This window comes from Prionailurus bengalensis, chromosome A1 (genome assembly GCF_016509475.1).
Source record: "Prionailurus bengalensis isolate Pbe53 chromosome A1, Fcat_Pben_1.1_paternal_pri, whole genome shotgun sequence".
Taxonomy (NCBI): Eukaryota; Metazoa; Chordata; class Mammalia; order Carnivora; family Felidae; genus Prionailurus; species Prionailurus bengalensis.
In genome coordinates, this window is record NC_057343.1 from 219,402,617 (window position 1) to 219,423,330 (window position 20,714).

General features: G+C 34.3%; 1 pseudogene; it reads right to left on the reverse strand.

The window, feature by feature from the left end:
- Positions 1-9,209: 9,209 nt before the first annotated feature.
- The window catches only part of LOC122480112, a 117,525-nt pseudogene continuing 106,020 nt past the window's right edge, over positions 9,210-20,714 (reverse strand).

Genomic DNA, 20,714 nt, shown 5'->3' on the forward strand with positions numbered 1-20,714 from the left:
TCTCTTACCTTTATCACTGAACCCAGTATTCACTCTTCAACAAGTTCTCTGATCTTATTCTCTGAAAGAATGCCAATGTTGCTTTAGAGAAAGATAAAAAATAATTAGCCTTTCATTAGGGATACTAACTAAAAAAAAAAAAAAAAAAAGGATTCAAGTTGGGAATTTATAAATTCCCAGTAGAAATATGGATGCAAAAGTCTGTTTGTGCATAAAAAAATCAGCCATGGCTTTACAGTATTGTTATATATCTAATGGTTGTCCTTTGTGTGAAATAAGTACAATACAAATAATTCAAACGTACTAATTATGTAGTAATCACCTATTATGTGCCTGGACCACATACTTGCTTTCAATATAGGCAGAACTTCACTTATCAGGTGCCGGTTATTTGACCTAATTAGTATGCTTATGCATATTTAGCTTGTTCTTTTGTTTACCTAAAAGATAAGTAAAACATTTATAGAATGACTATAAATTAAAAAAAAATGAATCCAACATATGTTCCTTTTTAAATACTCGGAGAATCATGAAACAGATATTTTCTAGTAGTTTTAGAGTGATGTTAAATTTTCAGTTGAACAATAGAAGATGGATTAGAATTCTTTGAAAACAATCTCGTTTTATTGTAACCAGTGCAAGAAAAAGAAAAAATAAAATAATCCAGGTCATTAGTCTTATCCTTAATTTTTGTAATTTGGCAAGAGCCAATTATGACTGTATTATTTGACAATATTTTATTATCACAAATAATTTAGAAAGCAAATTACCAAGTATGAGAAAATTGTGCAATTGTTGCTATTTTTGTTAAAACCTGTGATACACTATTCTGACAATTCAATATCGAGGAAAGTAACTTTTACCCCCACAATTATTTTGTTCAGAGGTTTTCACCATATTGAAGGAAGTATAGCCAACTACTATATCCACAATATATGGTTTGCTTCAATGATGTTACGGCTCTGTAATGAACATAATTTGAATTGATTTTAAGTATGAATTTCAAAGATACTCTTATATTTGGATTATTTTTTGTAGAAGACAAAATAACCTAAGATGAATACAAATGTGATCAGAGATGTATAATGGCCACTCAATCATAGTCACCCATGGTGAGAAGAAATTTCATGGAGTGAGAATCAAAAGGCATTGCTTGTCTTCCCCTTAAGACGGAAATCTACTGGCCAGAATGAGAATGGGTTGCTCACAGGCATGCCTTAATTCACTGAATAATGACTATGCTTTTATGGCAGAAATTCAAGTCAGATGAGGGCCTGAAAGAGTACTCAGTGGGAAGTAACCGTACTTCCCTGGAGATGAGGAACTTTGGAACTGAGGTAAGTTGAGGAAAAATGGAAATCAGGCATCCTACTGTATCTGTAGCAAGCATTCACACTGATAATGTAATAGATATTGATGCCTGCCCACAGAGATGAATGGTGAAAGAAGAAAAGAGACATTTTTCAGCTCTTCTTGATTCCATATTATTCTTCTCATGAGTACTGCTTGAAAGATAATGAAATGATTCAAGAATACCATTACCTCTGGAATGTATCTAATTGGATAAATTGCAGCAGGTCATGGTCCCTACTGATGGACAGGTAGGTACAGTTATGTCATATGTTTGTTTAAGGTAGCTTTAAAATGTTCAGTGAATTTTGTTATTTTTGAAAGACTATGATAATAATGCTTTTATCCTTATTTCTTTAGACATGTATTGGTATTTCAAGCACTATATCCAAAACCTATCATATTCTATTATCAGTGAAAAACTATAAAGTAACACCTACCTAAAATAAGGAAAGAAAATAAAGCCTTTGTATTCTCTATAATGTTTATCTGCTGGAGTTGTTCTTCAGAAAACAAAACTTTAATAACCTAATTTTGGTTTAGTTTCTACAGAATAATTTTCTTTATGCTATCTACTGGTAAGTATATTACACCCGTATGAAAAAAATAACTGGACAGGTGCTCTATGTTATTTTAATATCTAACAAAAATTATACTTGTGGTTAAATTTTTAATGTCAAAATATAAGGGTTTTCCAATACAAATCCAGTCAAAATATATGATGTGATGGAAGAAAATGGGCAATTTCTATAATAATAATAGGAAAAATATTCTAGATTTTCATGATCTTACTCCTTTTGAATTCTACATCATTTTCTATAAGGTCAAATTCTATGTCATTTTCTGATTTATTTGCAAGATATCATTTTGGATTTGGTACTGTTAAAGTAACTATAAAAAGAGGGTGAATGATGATTTTTCTTCAATTTCAAATAGGACACAATTGTTTTCACTTCTCAACATTATAACTGTAAAATATTATATTATGTATAGTATTTAAACTATGCACATGATATTCTACAATTATTTTAAATCAAAATTTAGTAATCTGAAATTTGTGAAAGTGATTTCATGTTTTGATAGTAGTGAAAAAGTGAATTATTCTATATATGGACAGTATCCTATTTAAATGAAACACAAGTATATATGTGCAATTAACATGCATGGATGTTCAGAAACCTCTGACAGAACTCATGCTTGTGTGTGTACAAACACACACACAGATAAGAAAGGTAGCAATATGCCAAATCTCACAAATAATGCCTTCTAATAAAATTACATTATAACCATATTACTGATATAAATTATATATTTGGTATTTTATTTTATTTTACACTAGTAAGTTGTTTAGAATAGGACTAAAGTTTCAGCTCTGAGAGAATTAAACAAAAGGAAATTGACCTGTGAGTCATTCAATCTTATGAAAAGAGTGCTGGATTGTCTTGTTCAAGTTACTTTTACCTGGGGAACAGGTGGACCCAAAGCCAGAATATCCCTGACAGCCAGGAGGCTACAGAGATACCTGATAAAGGGAAGATATAAATTTTTCCCCACTGCACACCTATGGTATTGATGGTGATTGTCATTCATGGGGAATGTGGGGGACTAAGAAAGTTCTATCTCCATCTGGGAGCATTTTATTCTATCTTCTGCTACATGTAGCTCAATACATACAAATATGCTTCCATATCCTCTTTCATAATAGATGCCTACTTATATTTTTATTATATCGGATGCCATTTTTCCATCAATACTATAACAGACTCACCTTGAAGGTGACTTTGATGTATATTTTATGATCTGGAATTATGACTAACATAATCCATATAAAGTTTATCAACCATAGTATTCTTAAAATATTCTCCATAGAAAAGAAATAAAAGAAAAACACAGATTATTTTCTGTTACTTCTGTTCTATATTTTGCCAAAGGACCAATAAATATTCCTCAAATATATATATATAAATTGATGAATAAATTAGTATATAAGAAAAGGAAAATTCAGTGTTCCAAACAACTAATAAAAGAGTTTGTTTTTTCTATCAATAAAATGCAATGTATAGGTATTTTTAAATTTCTAGAAATCCCAAATCATATACTAAAAAACCTAAAGTTTTCCAGAATGGAGTTTCCTCAAAAAACTAAAAATAGAACTACCCTACAACTCAGCAATCGCACTACTAGGTATTTATCCAAGGGATACAGGTATGCTGTTTTGAAGGGACACATGCACTCCCATGTTTATAGCAGCACTATCAACAACAGCCAAAGTATGGAAAGAGCCCAAATGTCCATCGATGGATGAATGGATAAAGAAGATGTGGGGTGTGTGTGTGTGTGTGTGTGTGTGTATGTGTGTGTATATATATATATATATACACACACACAATGGAGGATTTCTTGGCACACACAATGGAGGATTACTCAGCAATCAAAAAGAATGAAATCTTGCCATTTGCAACCACGTGAATGGAAGTAGAGGGTATTATGCTAAGTGAAATTAGTCAGAGAAAGACAAAAATCATATGACTTCACTCATATGAGGACTTCCAGAGACAAAACACATGAACATAAGGGAAGGGAAACAAAAATAATATAAAAACAGGGAGGGGGACAAAACATAAGAAACTCATAAATATGGAGAACAAACCGGGTTACTGGAGGGGTTGTGGGAGGGGGGATGGGCTAAATGGGTAAGGGGCATTAAGGAATCTACTCCCAAAATCATTGTTGCACTACATGCTAACTAATTTGCATGCAAATTTAAAAAAAATTAAAAGTTAACCAAAAATCCCTGAAGTTTTCTAGCTTTATAAATTCAAAAAAAGAAAATGTGTCTTTTCCTCAGCTTGATTATGTGCTCTTGTACAGGGTTACAATAATTGAATCTAATTCTGGCATTGTAACAACAAGAGCCAACTTAACAGGCTATTTATTTATTTTTATTTTATAAACCTTGTAAACATTTACTCAGTTCAAACTTTTCAATGAACTAGATTAATAATCTATTACCAATAATAACATTTATATGAAAGTATAAATCACCTACGTTGCCAATAAAATAATGTAAGCAAATATAACAGGTATGCAGTTGTTCTAATAGACAGTATGTCTTTGGGTATGAGTTTATATAATATTATAATTAAAATACATGATAAATACCTGATAAATACATAATAATATACATACATAAAAATACATAATTGCCATTCCAGGAGCATTTCCTATGCATATTCTAAGACCAGTAGTGCAAAGGAGCATTACCACAAGGCCTGTCCTTAGGGCTTTATTAAAAAACAAAATAGTAAAAACAAAAAAAAATTTAAATCATTTCATAATAAACTTACATTCTATGACAAGTTTTCAATATATTCCTACAAATTCTGTCTTTTAGGCTCACAACTTACCTTTGACACTATGATATTTCATAGAATCGTCTCTCTGTAGAGGCCTAACATACAACTTTAGTATTCCTTAATTTCTTATAGTAGCATAGATTATAATTGTGCTTAAACATGGATAGTATGCAGCTAAATTCCATCAACCTAGGGTCACAAAGATCGCAACCTCAAGTTTATTGTGATTGTTTTACCAATCCTTTCCTTGACCCTATCCTTGCACCTATAACTGAATAATTGTGGTTGATCTGAATAAACAAAATAGACTTAAACTAATCTTCCTTTTCCCATGGTTAAAAAACCACAAAGAGACATCAAATGTCATTGTATATACTATGCTTTCTGAGGAAAGAAAGCATTTAATTGAACTAGAACACTATATCCAGAGATTCTGATTAAGATTTTATTACACTTTAAAATGACGAGAGTCAGCTTTTAAGGGAATTTCTTTTATTCTGCAGATTGTCCAAGCCCTTATTTACATAAAGCTACAATTTACAGATTTGGCAAGTATAAAACTCTGCATGCACTAATCAGCAGACATTAGTACTTAAATTTAAAGCCACAAATTTTTTGATGATAACCAAACTTGGTACTTTTGAGTTTCATCATATAATTACATAAATATAATGTGTTATTATCTTACAGCAAAACATGTGTATTGTATTAAGTTATTCATAATTCCTCAGGTAGCACTCACTACAGCCAATATTCTATGTGGATGCTGAATAATTTAACAATGGAATTGACCTTTTCCAAGGAAGAACCACCTTTACAATTTAACCTGTCTCTAAAAAGTTAAGGTTTCATGTTTTAAAAGTGTGGACTATGTATTAGGGTAGAAAAGGATATGCTATAGTGACAGGCAATGTAAAGATGTCTATAGCAGGGGCTCTGTTCTCAAAGCACCCTGGGATCCAGGCTGACAAGGATTCTACCACCTTGTCATAACAACATTTGGACCACGTGGGATGCCTCACTTGCTGCAACAGGGAAAGACAAAGGGAGAACCAAATGTTTCCTTTTCCCTATGTCCTCTTCAAGTGACCTACATCATTATCATTCAGAGCTACTGGCCAATATAAGAAATATGACTTTGCCAAAGTACAAGGAAGACAAACAAATGTAGTGAAAAAAAAAAAAAGAATATTTGGTGAGTACTCTCACTGCAATAATTTGTACAGCCCAAAAAGAAAAGGGGGAAATGAAAAAGAAGTCACAATTTATAATATAGATGTTCCTACGCTAAAAGGTAAAATGATTTGAAATATGATAAAGTGCTTCAAATATGCATAATTATACTTTGTATTTACATGTCTGTATCCTGATTTGCCTAATAGTAAGTGCTTAACTAAACTGACTTCATAATAGATATTAACCCTTTCACATAATATTCCAGATGATTTTCTCGAGATCCCTGTGGCAGAAATTTAAGAAATTATCTGTTCTGTGATTGAGAAGGTTCTCCTGAAAGAGAACTAAAAGCAATTTTCCCAAAAATTCTCCTTAACCCCCACAACACTTAACTTTCTGTAATGAAAAATAGGATTATAAATCATTTTCCACTCAATTTACCATGAATAAAATTGAAATTTTACAAATTTACAAATAAATGTACAAATTTTATCCAATAATAAATTACAACTGCCTCCAGTAAAGATAAGAAATGAAGCCAATACGAGCTCTTGAAATTGTGAAATACATGTTTGTGTTAAATAAATCAGCTAAACCCTTATGGATGGGCAGTAGGCCAGGTAAGCAGCAGAAATGGAGATGAAAAAGGGTGGAAGAATATGTTGATATAGAAAGTCTCTAAAACAGCTTTTACAAATTAAAATTTGTAACCATTCCTTAAGGAAAAAAAAACTACAAGGCTACAAAAATACTACAACTCTGGAACTTTAATAATAAAATGATGCAGGAAAAGCAAGCAAACATTCACATTTTGCCACTAGGAATAGAAATTGTTAAAATGTTCATTTGGAATTAATTACATCATGGTTATCAAAATTCCTACACGGCATATTGCACTAGTCCTAATAACTCATGCACATTTGTAGAAAAAATTTATGAAGATGTTCAACATTGCATTAATTTTTTTAATGTTTTTGTTTATTTTTGAGACAGAGAGAAACAGAGCATGAGCAGGGGAGGGGCAGAGAGAGAGGGAGACACAGAATCTGAAACAGGCTCCAGGCTCTGAGCTGTTGCACAGAGCCCGACGCAGGGCTTGAACTCATGGACTGTGAGATCATGACCTGAGTGAAGTCGGATGCTTAATCAAGTGAGCCACCCAGGTGCCGCATCATTGATTTTCTATCAAATGTCATGAAAGGGTTCAGGACAGCACTCCCTCTCCCCAGAATATGCCACTGTGACATGTGAGTTATTTTGATCTGAAGACGCTTAAGGATTCTGGGTGCTCAAGACAAATTTTTGTCCCTCCCATAACCACACAGAAGTACAGAATTTGGGAAGGGGGGGGGCGTCCCAGAATAAGAGTTATTAACAGAGATAGATATTATCTGAATGACCCATCTGTAATGGCAGGACAAACATCTAACTGCCAAACACCTGCTCTTCTCATCTCCCTGTGAAGTTGCATTCCTTTCCCTGCAGTCCTAGACTCCTGTCCCCTTCTCCTTAGTTGAGGAAGACATATATATCTCATTTTGCCTGTCTTTGGAATTTCTTAGTCTGTGTGGATTCCCCAGTGAATATGCTATGGGATGTGATTCTCTGCTGTTCAACTGCCTCATGTCAATTTGATTCTTAGTCCAGCTGGAAGGACCTTTGAGGGGATAAGATTATTCCACCCCAGCAGTCACAAACAACTTTAAAAAAGAATAAAATAATGAGTCATTATTTTATGAAATACTACCAAGTTGTTAAAGAAAGTTGCATATAAAGTAACTTTATGTGGAAGTATCCCTGGCAAGGAAGACTCACAAAGGCATAGGGTTAAGTACTTAGTAACAATACTATCACAGCTAATTTTATTGGGTTCTTTCTCCATATGGAGTATTATTATATCCACCCCAAGTGTATTACACTTACATCATCACAATGACTATGCAGTGTAGATAAAATTATAACCCTTCTTTTACAGATGAGAAAACTAAGTCACTGAGACATCTTTCCGGGTCTTGCTTAAGGTTGCAGAACTAGTGAATGGTTAACCTTAAAACCAATCAAGGCAGCCCCCAGCCTGTGTTATTCACATTAAGAGATTATCTCCCGGCGGGGGGGGGGGGGGGGGGGGGGAGGGAGGGAGAAAGAAAGAAAGAAAGAAAGAAAGAAAGAAAGAAAGAAAGAAAGAAAGGAAGGAGACACTTAAAGAGAAAAAAAATCCTATTTATATGGGAAAAAAATGCCTGTAGCTATACACTTACATAAATGTTTTAAAAAGAAAAAGAGGGGTGCCTGGGTGGCTCAGTTGGTTGGTCGTCCAACTTTGGCCCAGGTCATGATCTCACGGTTTGTGAGTTCGTGCCCCACATCGGACTCTGTCCTGACAGCTCGGAGCCTGGAGCCTGTTCAGATTCTGTGTCTCCCTCTCTCTCTGCCCCTTCTCTGCTCTCTCTCGCTCGCTCGCTCTCTCTCAAAGATAAATAAACATTTTAAAAATTTTAAAGAAAAAGAATGGGAAGATAAACATCAAAATTCCACCTGATGAACCAAAATATAGGCTTCATAATAGCCGCTGCTGTATCTATTTTATATGCTTTCTTTTCTAGCAACAGTGCCTTGTTAAGCCTTAGATAAATACTTGTTGCTGGTTAATGAGTCATAGGCTAATATATACACAGTACTTAACTTTCTGTAAAGGAATGTATTGGGAAATGTGAAGGAAAGCATGGTGGCATGCTTTACTTCTTTTATGTTTTGATATTATTTGAATTCCTGAAAATGACACTATATTATTACTTATATAATTTTATGCTATATTAACAGATTTTGAAAACTATTCTCTAATGACAAGCAAGTTAGAGTTTCTTAAATATTTTAAGTTCATGCCTTTTAGTGGGTAAGATTTTCAGACTATCTTTAGTATTAAAAGAAATACAAAACTTAACATGCTCTGTTTTGTAATAAGGACATGGTTTATTTAATTTAATAAGCAGTTAAACCTGAATGACTTAATATATTAGCTTAGATGTTTGACATATGTCTCTATTTCCTTTGAAAATTTAGAATACCCTGGGCACCTTTTAAGTTCACTGAGGCTTGGGGGGGGGCGCTGGTAAAAAGTAACTTTAATGCATTTGGGAACCACAGTGTTATAACAATATTTAAATTCCTTAAATAAATATTTTAAATGTGCATTTCTATCGTCATGTTCACGGGCACAAGCTTGCATGCAAATTTATTTCCTTAGAACATCATGCCTGCTTATGTTTTGCATTTATTTCTCTTATAATTATTTATTTGTAATTTTAATCTCAAATATGTTTTGGGGGATGTTTGTTGAAGAAAGTAATGTAGTATTTTTTACAAAAACAGCTACAGGAAGAGGTGGAAGGGGCCTCCCATCATGTTTCCCTCATGGAGGGGAAAACGGTGCCTAGAATAAACAGGGCCATGTGGGGGCAAGAGGATTGCAGGCACTTGGGCAGAGTCTTTGGCTGCAGGAAGCATTCTTTGGTTACTCTCAAGAACGGGAAAGAAGTAGCCCAAGGAAAGCATCTGTCTCAGAGCTCCATTCAGGGTCGCCCGCTCTACAGGCTGGTAAGGGGTGGCTTCAAACTTCCAGTGCACCACCTGCAGCACCAAAACCATGCACCACAATACAAGATTCACCTAAGAAGAGGTATCAACATTGTGTGGATTGGAGCAAAACTGCAGAGCAGTTTCAGGGGACGTCCGTGGATTTCTGGGCTTCAGAGTAGCTAATCGTAATGTTCAGGGACATGACAGATTTGCAGAGAATGAGTGCCAAGTGGAAGGATACAGGCACTAAGGCCAGGAAGATGGCTATAGCTAGGATGGCCAGTGCAATGAGGAGTCCTAAGGGGCTTCTGAGGGAGTCTTCGATGCAGTTGCTGTAGACCCAGAAGAGCAGAAGCAGGAGACGGGGGGGGGGGGGGGGGGGGGGGGGGGGGGGGGGGGGGGGGGGGGGGCGGGAGCAGGAGGCCAGAGACCCCAGCCGCAAAGTAGCAGAGGAATGGGGCCGAGGATCACGATAAGGCCAGGGAGGAGCCATTCAGGGTGACGGTGCCATACAGGGGACAGCAGCCACTGAAGGAACCTTGGGTCCAGGTCAGCATCGCGGCTGCCATGGCCCCACGCAGGAAGGAGGCTTTGAAGAGTAAGAACTTGAAACGCTGCATAATGCAAAGCGTAATGGTGAGCAGAGTATTTTTTCTAGAATATGATGGATATCATAAAAATTTTAGACTCAAAACAAAGTTATACTTATATTTTAAAATTCTTAAATTGTTTAACTTAGATTTGTTAAGTAATTAACTTAAAATTGAATAATTAACAGAATTAGATATTTTTGCTGTTAATAATGTTAATATCAATGCTCAAAATGTATTTTTTTAAGTTTTAATGGTAACGATTTTGTAAGGGATATGATCCCTTCTCAACCTGAATAGTAACTGGCTATTTTATGATAAGTTTCTTCTGTTTTTAGGAAAATAGGTTCAATGTATAGTTCTTTAGAATGTGGCTTATTGTTTTCATGACATATTTATTTCTATATCAATACTTATAATGTTAACATGTCAAAATGAAGTATGAGCTTGATAGCATCTATAATAGCTTCTTGAATAGTGACTGTTATAAAAATAAAGACACAGATGAAGGCTATTTCACATTTCATTATTTTAAAAATGTACTTTGTTTTCCTTATAATGTGTCATATTTTTACAATGTGGAAAAGCCATATGCCTGCCACCACATAAGACTTCCCCAAAAATTAAACAGTGACTATAGTTAATGATGACATTGACACAAAATAGCATTTTGAAAGCCTTGTGAGTTTTTCTATTAGTGAACATTCTATATCAAAGGACAAAGTTCAGTCCATAACTGATGCATAACTTAATAGGAGTATATCCACAAATGAGTTAAATTCTCTGTAACTACTCCCTGAGACATTAAATAAAGACAGTATCATCTTCCTCACAAAGTCAATGTCATGGGGTTAACTTAGGTAAACCGTATCACTAATGTCTGGCACAAGAAAGTCATTAAGCTAATAAGCACATTTTTAAAAAAAAAAATTTAATGTTTATTTTTGAGAGAGAGAGACAGAGAGACAGAGCATGAGTAAGGAAGGGGCAGAGAGAGAGGGAGACACAGAATCTGTAGCAGGCTCCAGGCTCTGAGCTGTCAGCACAGAGCCCATCACCAGGCTTGAACTCACAAGCCCTGAGATCATGACCTGAGCCGAAGCTGGACGCCTAACCAACTGAGCCACCCAGGTGCCCCAATAAGTACATAATTTTTAAAAAGTTTAAGTAATATAATACCATTTTACAAAGTTGCAATTTATTCTTATTTCTGAGAAATTAAGTTGTTCATCTGTTATTCGGCCTAACTGGCTGACATTTCACCAATATTTACTGAGGAAAATATTTACCCATAATTTTCGATTGTGTCAATCATCATAGTAAGCACTGGAGATATATAACTGAGCAAGACAAAGAAGGCTTTGCCCACCATGGAGCTTCCTTTTCCAGTATGAGTCTGAAAGTCAGGGATACAGAAAATGAATTACACACAAAATAAATGTGATACTTCAGAGAGTGATCAATATGGTGATAAATTAGCATGAGAAAACTGGTGACTGGGAAGTTACCTTAAATAGAATGATCAGGGTAATGAGGTAACATCTGAACTTAGGACTTAATGATGAGAAAGAACCAGTCACATACACATCCTAGGGAAATACATTCCCATTCAGAGGAAACAGCAGAAACAAAGACCGAGAGATGGGAAGAAAGCAGACATAACCAGAAGGAAGAAGAATGCTAATGTAGCTACAACACGGTAAGGAAGGTTACAGAGATGTTACTGCAGGAGGAGGCAGGTATCAGATTTTTAAACCATGACAGGAAGGTTGGATTTGTTCAAATTCCAGTAGAAAGCCTTTGGGTAATTTTAACCAGGTGGTTGACATGATTGAATCTATTTAAAACAGCAATCCAAATCCAACTAATTGTTAGGCTCTTGTATTAATCTAAGTAGGAGAAAATGGATGTATAATAAATAGAATTAGTGGAGACAGAGGGGACTAAGCTCATTTGGGAAATATTTTGGAGACAGAACCAAGAAAATGAATTTTCTGAAGGCAGTACATGAACAGATACATCCAGGGTAATTTTTATGCTGTAACAGAATGCTGATTCTATAACATGAAAATGGATCAACAGATCCATTTCAGCAGAAAGGAAGCGGAAGAGAGAAGTTCAAGTATCCTACTTCATGCATGTAAAATACAGATAACTATTACATTTCCAAAAGAAGATTCTAAGTAACCTGGAAATATGGACATATAAGTATGTAACTCCTAGGAGATATCAAGATTGTTGCTCTCAATCTGCAAATCACCAGAATATAGGATATTTCAAAGCCTTAAGGATGGATGGCATTATAGAAAAAAAAAAAAAAAAAGCCCAGCTGACGCCCTAAAGCAGTCTAGTATTTTGAGGCCTAGAAGGAAAGGCTCAGCTGTAGTTGGGGAATAAAGCCAATAATCAAGATATTCTATTGTCATTGATGCCTGGGATTGGAAGTCTTTCAAGAAATTGAGGATGGAATGCAGTCAAATCCTGCTAAGCGGCAAATTAGGATGAAAACATGGGATTAATATTGTGTAAGATTTCAGTGCTGGTGCCCTTAGTAAGAACTCTTTCACTGGCATGTTGAGAAAGACAGCTATAGTAGAGCTAACCAAAGAAAGAAGAAGAATGAAAAATAAGACAAGTCATATACAATACTTGTCATATTAATCATATTGTCTTGGGGGGAAAATGGACTTTATATAAAAGGTTGTGGTACTTCAACTTATTTTTAAGGTAAAAATTTAGTTGATAATATAAAGTAAGAATTACACCTATTCTGCTCATGAACATACAGAATAGCAAAGTTTTGTTCCTTTTTCCAGGATTAATTAATTTTCATATTCCTTACAGTTCTACTCACTTAAATCCCCATGTTTATATTTACCAAGGGGAAATTTAATTGTGAACAAGCTTATATTTGCATCATTTAAATAGTGACAAATAAAAATATAATTTAAACCATTTTTTTAATAAAAGTATTCCAATTCATTATCAAGAAAAGTTAGGTTTATTGACTGATAATGTGTTGTCAAGACTCAGTTCTTGATAATTTGGTTATACTACTGTAAGACAATCCTTTTGGTAATTAAAAATTCATGTATTTGAGTGTGTGTACAGGGACAGAGAGGGAGAGTGACACACACAGGAAGAGACAGAAACAAAGAGAAGAGAGAGTGAGCTTTGAGAAACAAATTTTTAAAATGATTATACGTATTGATTATGTAAAAACATTAATATTTAAATACATTTTAAAGAAGAATCATTTTACTTATCTTTCCATACTAATTATAAGCCAATTTTTAAATGTAAGTGATACAATTATTAACAAGTTTTAGATTGCTCAGTAGAGTTCTGAAGATAAATATTAATGAACACGCTATATTGTGTCATATGATGATTGATTCTGGAGTGTTGTAGACAATTTTATATATCATATTTTTAAAAGGATAAGCTTAAATTACAAATTAACACTAAATATAAAGGAATATAAAATATTTCTTAGAGAGAGACTAACAATATTCATATTCAATGACTCAGTGAAGGCACATGAAAGTTAAAAACATCGATACCCTTCTTCAAATATTTAGAGGGTCTTACAGAGGAAATTTGGCTTGCATTATTCAAAATGGTCCAATGCATACTCAAAAAGGTATGGTTGCTCCTTCAAATTTTCCACTGCTAATTGTATATGAAGCCAGATGGCAGTAAAGCAGCATCCAATCATGGAAATTCCACAGTAAATTCTTAAATTTTTGAGAGTGAACTACTTAGAAAATAGAATATTCTTTATTTGTGTTATAGACCTCTTAGCATCACATTTTGTATTACTGCACTGAAAAGACCCTCTTACTACCGTATGGTAATAACTGGGTAAAATTAATGAAGTATAATCAAAACCCCCAAATGCCACACTATTGTCCTTCCTGGAGATTTCGTGATGACCTGGTCAAATTAGAGCCCTTTCATAGTGATTCAGTATTAGAGAAGAGGAAGGAGGTTATGTGACTTATTAAACCTGAACTATATTTAAATTTTCACCTGCCATAAAACTTTAGGCTTAAGCATCTATGAAGAATTCAAACTTTCTGTGAAAGGAAAGAGAATGTAATATTTCCTATCCCAAAAACATCTGCACCCACACAGAAACATTTGGAGAAAACAAAGAATCAAAACTGGATTCAAAACAAAATTTTCTGAAGTTAAAAAATTGAACTATATCATTGAAAAAGGAGACTCTAATACCAGGTAAAAAGATAAATGGCCAAATTTGTTTTAAACATTGACAGATGAATAATCAAATACTTTAATATTGTAAGTTCTTATATATAATACTTGTATGGAAAAGGTAAAATTAAGAAATTAAAATCTGGAATTTACTGTATGAATCATATCTATCATTAATTTAACTTTATATAAATCCATTACATCTTTATAAATATAATAATATTTTTAAGCCTGGAGCCTGCATCGAATGCTGTGTGTGTGTGTCTCTCTCTCTGCCCCTCCCCTGCTCACACTCTCTCTCTCTCAAAAAAAATTTTTTTTAATTTAAAAAACTTATTAAAATGCATGTTACATAAATTATGCAAAATATATATAAAAGAGAATATATATGTAAGACTTACACTGATAGACTAAGACTAATATGTACATTTTAAGTATATATGTATATATATATGTGCATATATACACACACACATATATCCTTAAATATATATTCTTCATATACTAGATCTTCTGGCTTACATAAAATATAATTCAATTTTCAAAATATGTTTACATTAAAGATTGTCATAACAATCTATTTGTGCAAAGTATATTTTTAGTATATAGAAAACAATAGTATATACTGTTTTAAAAAGACATGACTAAAGTGTAATATGTGGATTACATAAATTTTACAATATAACAATATTTAAGCTGCCCATCTGGGCAGGTATTTTCTGCTTTCTAACACAATACCATCATCTCTCATCTGGACCCTTTAAATACACTCCTAAATGATCTCCTCATTGCCATTAAAATTGTCACCTCTGCTCCCTTCTCCAAATGACAGCAAGAGTGATATTTTTAAAAAGCAAATTTATTCTTGTTGCTCTCTCGCTTAATACCACTCTATTCCTATTAAATGTAGAATGAATTTCAACATGCCTAGCAGAAAGTCTCTTGCTTCATCTCAACTTAATTTCATGGAACTCTGCCTCATTCATTAATCTCTAGCTGCTTTCTTTGATCCCTTTTTCTGATGGTCTTTGTTGCTGCAGGGACTTTGCACATCCTCTCTCTATATTGTGAATGATCATTCAATCCTTTTCCTGCACCTCACAACCTCAGATTTAGTATCACTTGTTATTTCAAATGAGCCTAGTTCCACTTTTTTGGTGCTTCCATAGGTTATCATTTTATTTACTGTAGTTTTAACTTCATTTTGGAAAACAGAAATATTGTGTCCGCAGCACTGAACAGAAAATTAAATGAGTTAGGGAAAAAAATCTTACAGACTGCTTTATCACTAAAGGCTGGCATATCATGTGACATAAAGTAGGTACTTAATACATTTTGGTGACTGAAAATAAATTTCAAGTAGTCTCAGTGATCTGTTATATATAGTTGTGTTATAGATTTGGGGTAAAAATTTAAATTGGTAGGCTCAAAAAGTAAAAGCTAATACAACATTTATATAGGCAGATTGTACACAAATAGTTTAATCTTTGATGTAGTATAAGCAGACATTTAGTTTATTTGCTCCCTTAAGAATACGGCATTTTCCAACTACCTAATCATTTAAAAGAACTTGTTTAGGCACACCTGGGTGGCTCAGTTAGTTGAGGCTCCAAATCTGGATTTTGGCTCAGGTCATGATCTCACAGTTTGTGTGTGAGTTTGAGCCCCACGTTGGGCTCTGTGCTAAAAGTGCAGAGCCTGCCCAGGATTTTCTCTTCTTCTCTCTCTCCCCCTCCCACCCCAAATAAATACACGTTTTAAAAAAATAAAAGAACTTGTTTAAAAATCAGAGTTCTCTCATGATATCGAAAGACCCATGCACTCCTGTGTTTAATGTAGTATTATTCACAATTGCCAAGATACAGAAACAACTTCAATTATCCATCAGTGGGTTAGTGGATAAAGATGTGCTGTACACACACACACACACACACACACACACACACACACACACAATGCAATATTATTCATCCATGAGGGAAAAAAAAAAGAATCTTGCCATTTGTGACAATGTGGATGGACCGGGGGCATTATGTTAAGTGAGATAAGTGAGACAGAGAAAGACAATTACTGTATGTTCTCACTGATACGTGGAATCTAACTCAAGCAGAGCAGAACTCATAGAAACAGGGTAGAATGGTGGTTATTAGGGGCTGGGGAGTGGAGGAATTGGGAGGGTGTCGTTTAAGGATACAAACTTGAAAACAATAGATAATGAAGTCCTGAGGATCTAATGCAAAGCATAGTGATTATAGATAATAATACTATATTATAAACTTCAAAGTTGCTAACAGACTAGATCTTAATTGTTCCCACCACAGAAATCAACATGGGGGCACCTGGGTGGCTCAGTCAGTTAAGCCTCTGACTCTTGATTTTGGCTCAGGTCATGATCTCAGGATTCCTGGCATTGAGCCCCACACTGGGATCCCTGATGACAACACAGAGTCTTCTTGGAATTCTCTCTTACGCTGTCTCTCTGCCCCATTCCTCCACCCCCTGTGCACATGTGTGCACATGCTCTCTCAAAAAAGCTTTTTAAAAAAATCAACATGACGTATACCTTAAATTTATATAATGGTATGTGTCAATTATATCTCAATTTTAAATATTTTTAATGTTGATTTATTTTGATCGAGACAGAGCCTGAGTGGGAGGGGCAGAGAGAGGAGAGACAGAATCCAAAGCAGGCGCCAGGCTATGAGCTGTCACCACAGAGTCCAACATGGGGCTCGAAACCACGAACTGTGAGATGAGGACCTGAGCCGATGTCAGACACTTAACCAACTGACCAACCCACGTGCCCCAATATATCTCATTTTTTAAAAAATCAGGGTTTCCTTTATTGTTTCTTATTTGTTTAGTCTTTTGTTCTTATTTTTCCTTTTTATAATCTCTTAGCATTTTAACACTCAAAATGATAAACTACAATTCTCAAAGTCTGAAAAGCATTTGGACAAGCATCAGTATGTTTTATTCTAGATTGCTCTTTCTAATATTAGTGCAAAGAATTACAGTAAGTATGTAATGAAAATTGCTTAGAAGGAACAAATTGAATTAAATCTGTATTTGCTTTTTAAATATTATAAGGTTAACTAAATTTTAAATTTTGCCATCTATGTACCATAGCAGAGAAAGTAGCATAAAAAAGAGCCAGAAAATAATTATCTAGGTCAATTTCTTTAATGATACAATTTATCAGGCTTACGAAAACGTTACCCTGTAGGAAAAAGTAGAGTTGACACACCAATATTTCACTGGCATTATAGTCTTTGGAAAATTGCCTAGTTTAAAAGTAAGATATTTTGGTTCTGGTTGATTAAACTATTTAAACAATCTCTGCTAGTATATGTGGCTTGTCTTTAGATAATCTAAAATAAACACATAAAACAAACAAAATATATTTTTATCCTGTGATTCATTGCTGTGTATATTTTCATTATTTGAAATGCACAATATTGTGGTTTTTAAGCTAATTCTATTCTGGATTGAAAGTACTTTGCATAGAACTGACTCAGTCACTATCACACTCTTGCAGTAGATTGATTCACATATATAAAGGAGAAGCTTTGGCCTTTTTACTGTTTTGACTGTATTTTGGTATTAAATTATTTATTACACATTTTAATGCAAATTTATTTGACCTATGGAGTTGATTCTAAACATTATGAAAGGTTTACATGTAACCTTTACTTACCCTCATCAATCCCAGCATTATGCTGAATAACGCAATGTTTATAATTACTATTTTAAATCCTTTGATGGAAATTGTTTCTACGCTTATTAATTCAAATAAATATGTCAAATAATAACCAGAATTGCCAATTCCAAACATTCTACCTTCTTCATCCTAGGGACTTCATTAATATAAAGGACAAGCCATAGATAAGATTTGCCAGCATGCTCATTTTTATGCACTTTTCTTTGGAGAGCTTTTTGGTTGTTGTTTATTACAATCACACACGGTTCCTCCTAATTTATAGATCCAAGAATGGGGAACATTAATCTCTTATGATTTTTGTAACCTCAAATACAAGTTTAACTTACTGAATGCAGAAATGCAAAAAAATCTTATGGAGTTAATGTGGCTTTTTTTCATTGCATCTTATGTTAAACTCTAATCCACGTTCCTGCAGATTTTATAGTTATTTACCTATATTTTTGGAGGCAAGCAACACAAAATGCCTTTGTACAGGATGAGTCACTCCAAGGAATGTGACTAGAGACAGCATATTAGTACTGCTTGACAAAGCAACTTATTATTTAAGCACAGAAAAGGACAAGAAATTGTATTTGAGTGAAAGGGGAAGGAGAGGCAGAAGAGGAAAAACATCAGTGCAAACTATAACAACCAGAAAATTGGATGAAAAGAAACAAGTCAAAGTTCTAGAAGGAATACCAATACGAGTACAGCCGGCCGCACTACTTATCAGCTGCACACAGGCCAAGCTCCTCGAGGAAATCCAATTTGTTTAGAGGAAGTGACCAAAGAGATAGAGCCAGGCAAATGATCCGAAGTGCCCTGTAACAAAACATACCAGAGAAGCTGCTTTCCATAGTTTGAAATGTTTCCCACTAGGCTTTGTCATTTTTAAGAAACCACCCACTTTAAAATGGCACAAAGAATCCCTAATTCGGACAGAGTTACTATTATATATCATATTTTTAAAAATTATGTAATGGAAAAAGTTGCTGACAACTGAACTAGTAAATTCACATTTTTCTCAAGTACTGAACCCTTTAAAACCTGAAGCAGTTTATTCTGAAATATTTTAAATATACCCTTGAATGTTTCAAGACCTCCAACTCTAGTTAGGAAAAATAAAAATCAAACAGTATGGCAACACGTATTTCATATGAAGATTCAAAAGGCAAAAAATAGGCTATATGGACCAGAGGATAGCATTACTTTAAAAGACAAGTGAGACACTGATGGAAATTGGGTAGTATGTCAATAATCTATATAGGAATTACCAAAGTTGAAGAAACAGGGGCAGGGACATTATCCCTCTCATCTTGAATCTAAAAAAAAAAAATGATGTACACCAACTAAAATAAGAAAAATGCAGGCTTAAAGAAAGAAAATAGTTTACATCAAGGAGGTAATTTACACAGTATAATAATCTCTAAAGTTGGCCACAGAATCATGAAATCACCAAATTTCAAGAAAATAATGTCTGGATAGGATGCTGGGTTAGTTACAACCATTGGAATTTGATTAAAAAAACCTGGTTTGTAGGTCTTGTGTAAGGTTTTCTCTCTACTTTTATCAGTTTGGAAATGAATCAAGAGAAGTTGTGCTGTGGAATCATGCAAACCAAAATGACTTTCCTTTACTACAGGTTTCTTTCAATTCTAATTTACTTTGTTAACAATTTCTATATTTTCTGTGTAAGTGCCTGAATGGTGCCTATTGCCCATGCCCAGTAGAAATTAATTGCATCACAGTTGCTTAAAAGTACTACAGCATCAAAATTCTTAAAAGCATTTGCAGCCTTAATGTTGTGCAACAACATTAAGCTACATTAAGTTGTAGCTCTATTAGCTACAACTAAATTTAAGCTTATGTTGTCTTTATGCTGAAATGGAGCAGTTTCTGAGCTTGATGAAAAAACGCATTACGTATCCTCAAAGTATCATTTTCTCTTGTGTGTGAATTAATATTCTGACAATAAAATTGTTTTCATAGCAATTATATAATTTTTCATGGTTTCTTTTGTCTGTATTGTTTCCACTTATTTCAAAGGTAGGAGTGTGCAAAACCATTAAATTTCTCATCATATAATAGAAATATATTTATAATTTCTAATGGAATGTATTCCCAAAATACTTGAGGTGGTTAAGGGATAAAATAGGTAGGAGTTCGTTTTTATGGAGTCTGAGGTGTTTAAAAATACTTAGAAATAATTGACTTTATACGCATGTATCCCAACTACTTGTGTTTATTTGATGCCTATTATATGCCAAGCACTATTTGAAGATCTTGAAATGCATCTCTGAACAAGACAGACAGTTTTCTCTCCCCAGAAAGCCTGCATTCTTCTGAGAAGGGACAAAAAAGCAAACAAAATGAATGAATCATTGAATAACCATTTGGAAAATATGAGTCTGTTATTCATATTCTGCAAATAATTAAGATAGGGTAAGAGATGAATGACAGGGGCACCTGGGTGGTTCAGTCGGTGGAGCTTCTGACTCAACTGCAGCTCAGGTCACGATCTCAGGGTTGGTAAGATGGAGCCCCACATCAGGCTCTGCCCTGAGAAGCGGGAGCCTCCTTGGGATTCTCTCTCTCCCTTTCTCTCTGCTCCTGTTTGCTTGCTCTCTCTCTCTCAAAATAAGTGAATAAACTTAAAAAAAAAAAGAGGTGAATGATAAAGGTAAATGGTTTGACATGGGAGAGTTTTCTAACAAAGCCATAAGCATACTAAGATGAATAATAAAGAAG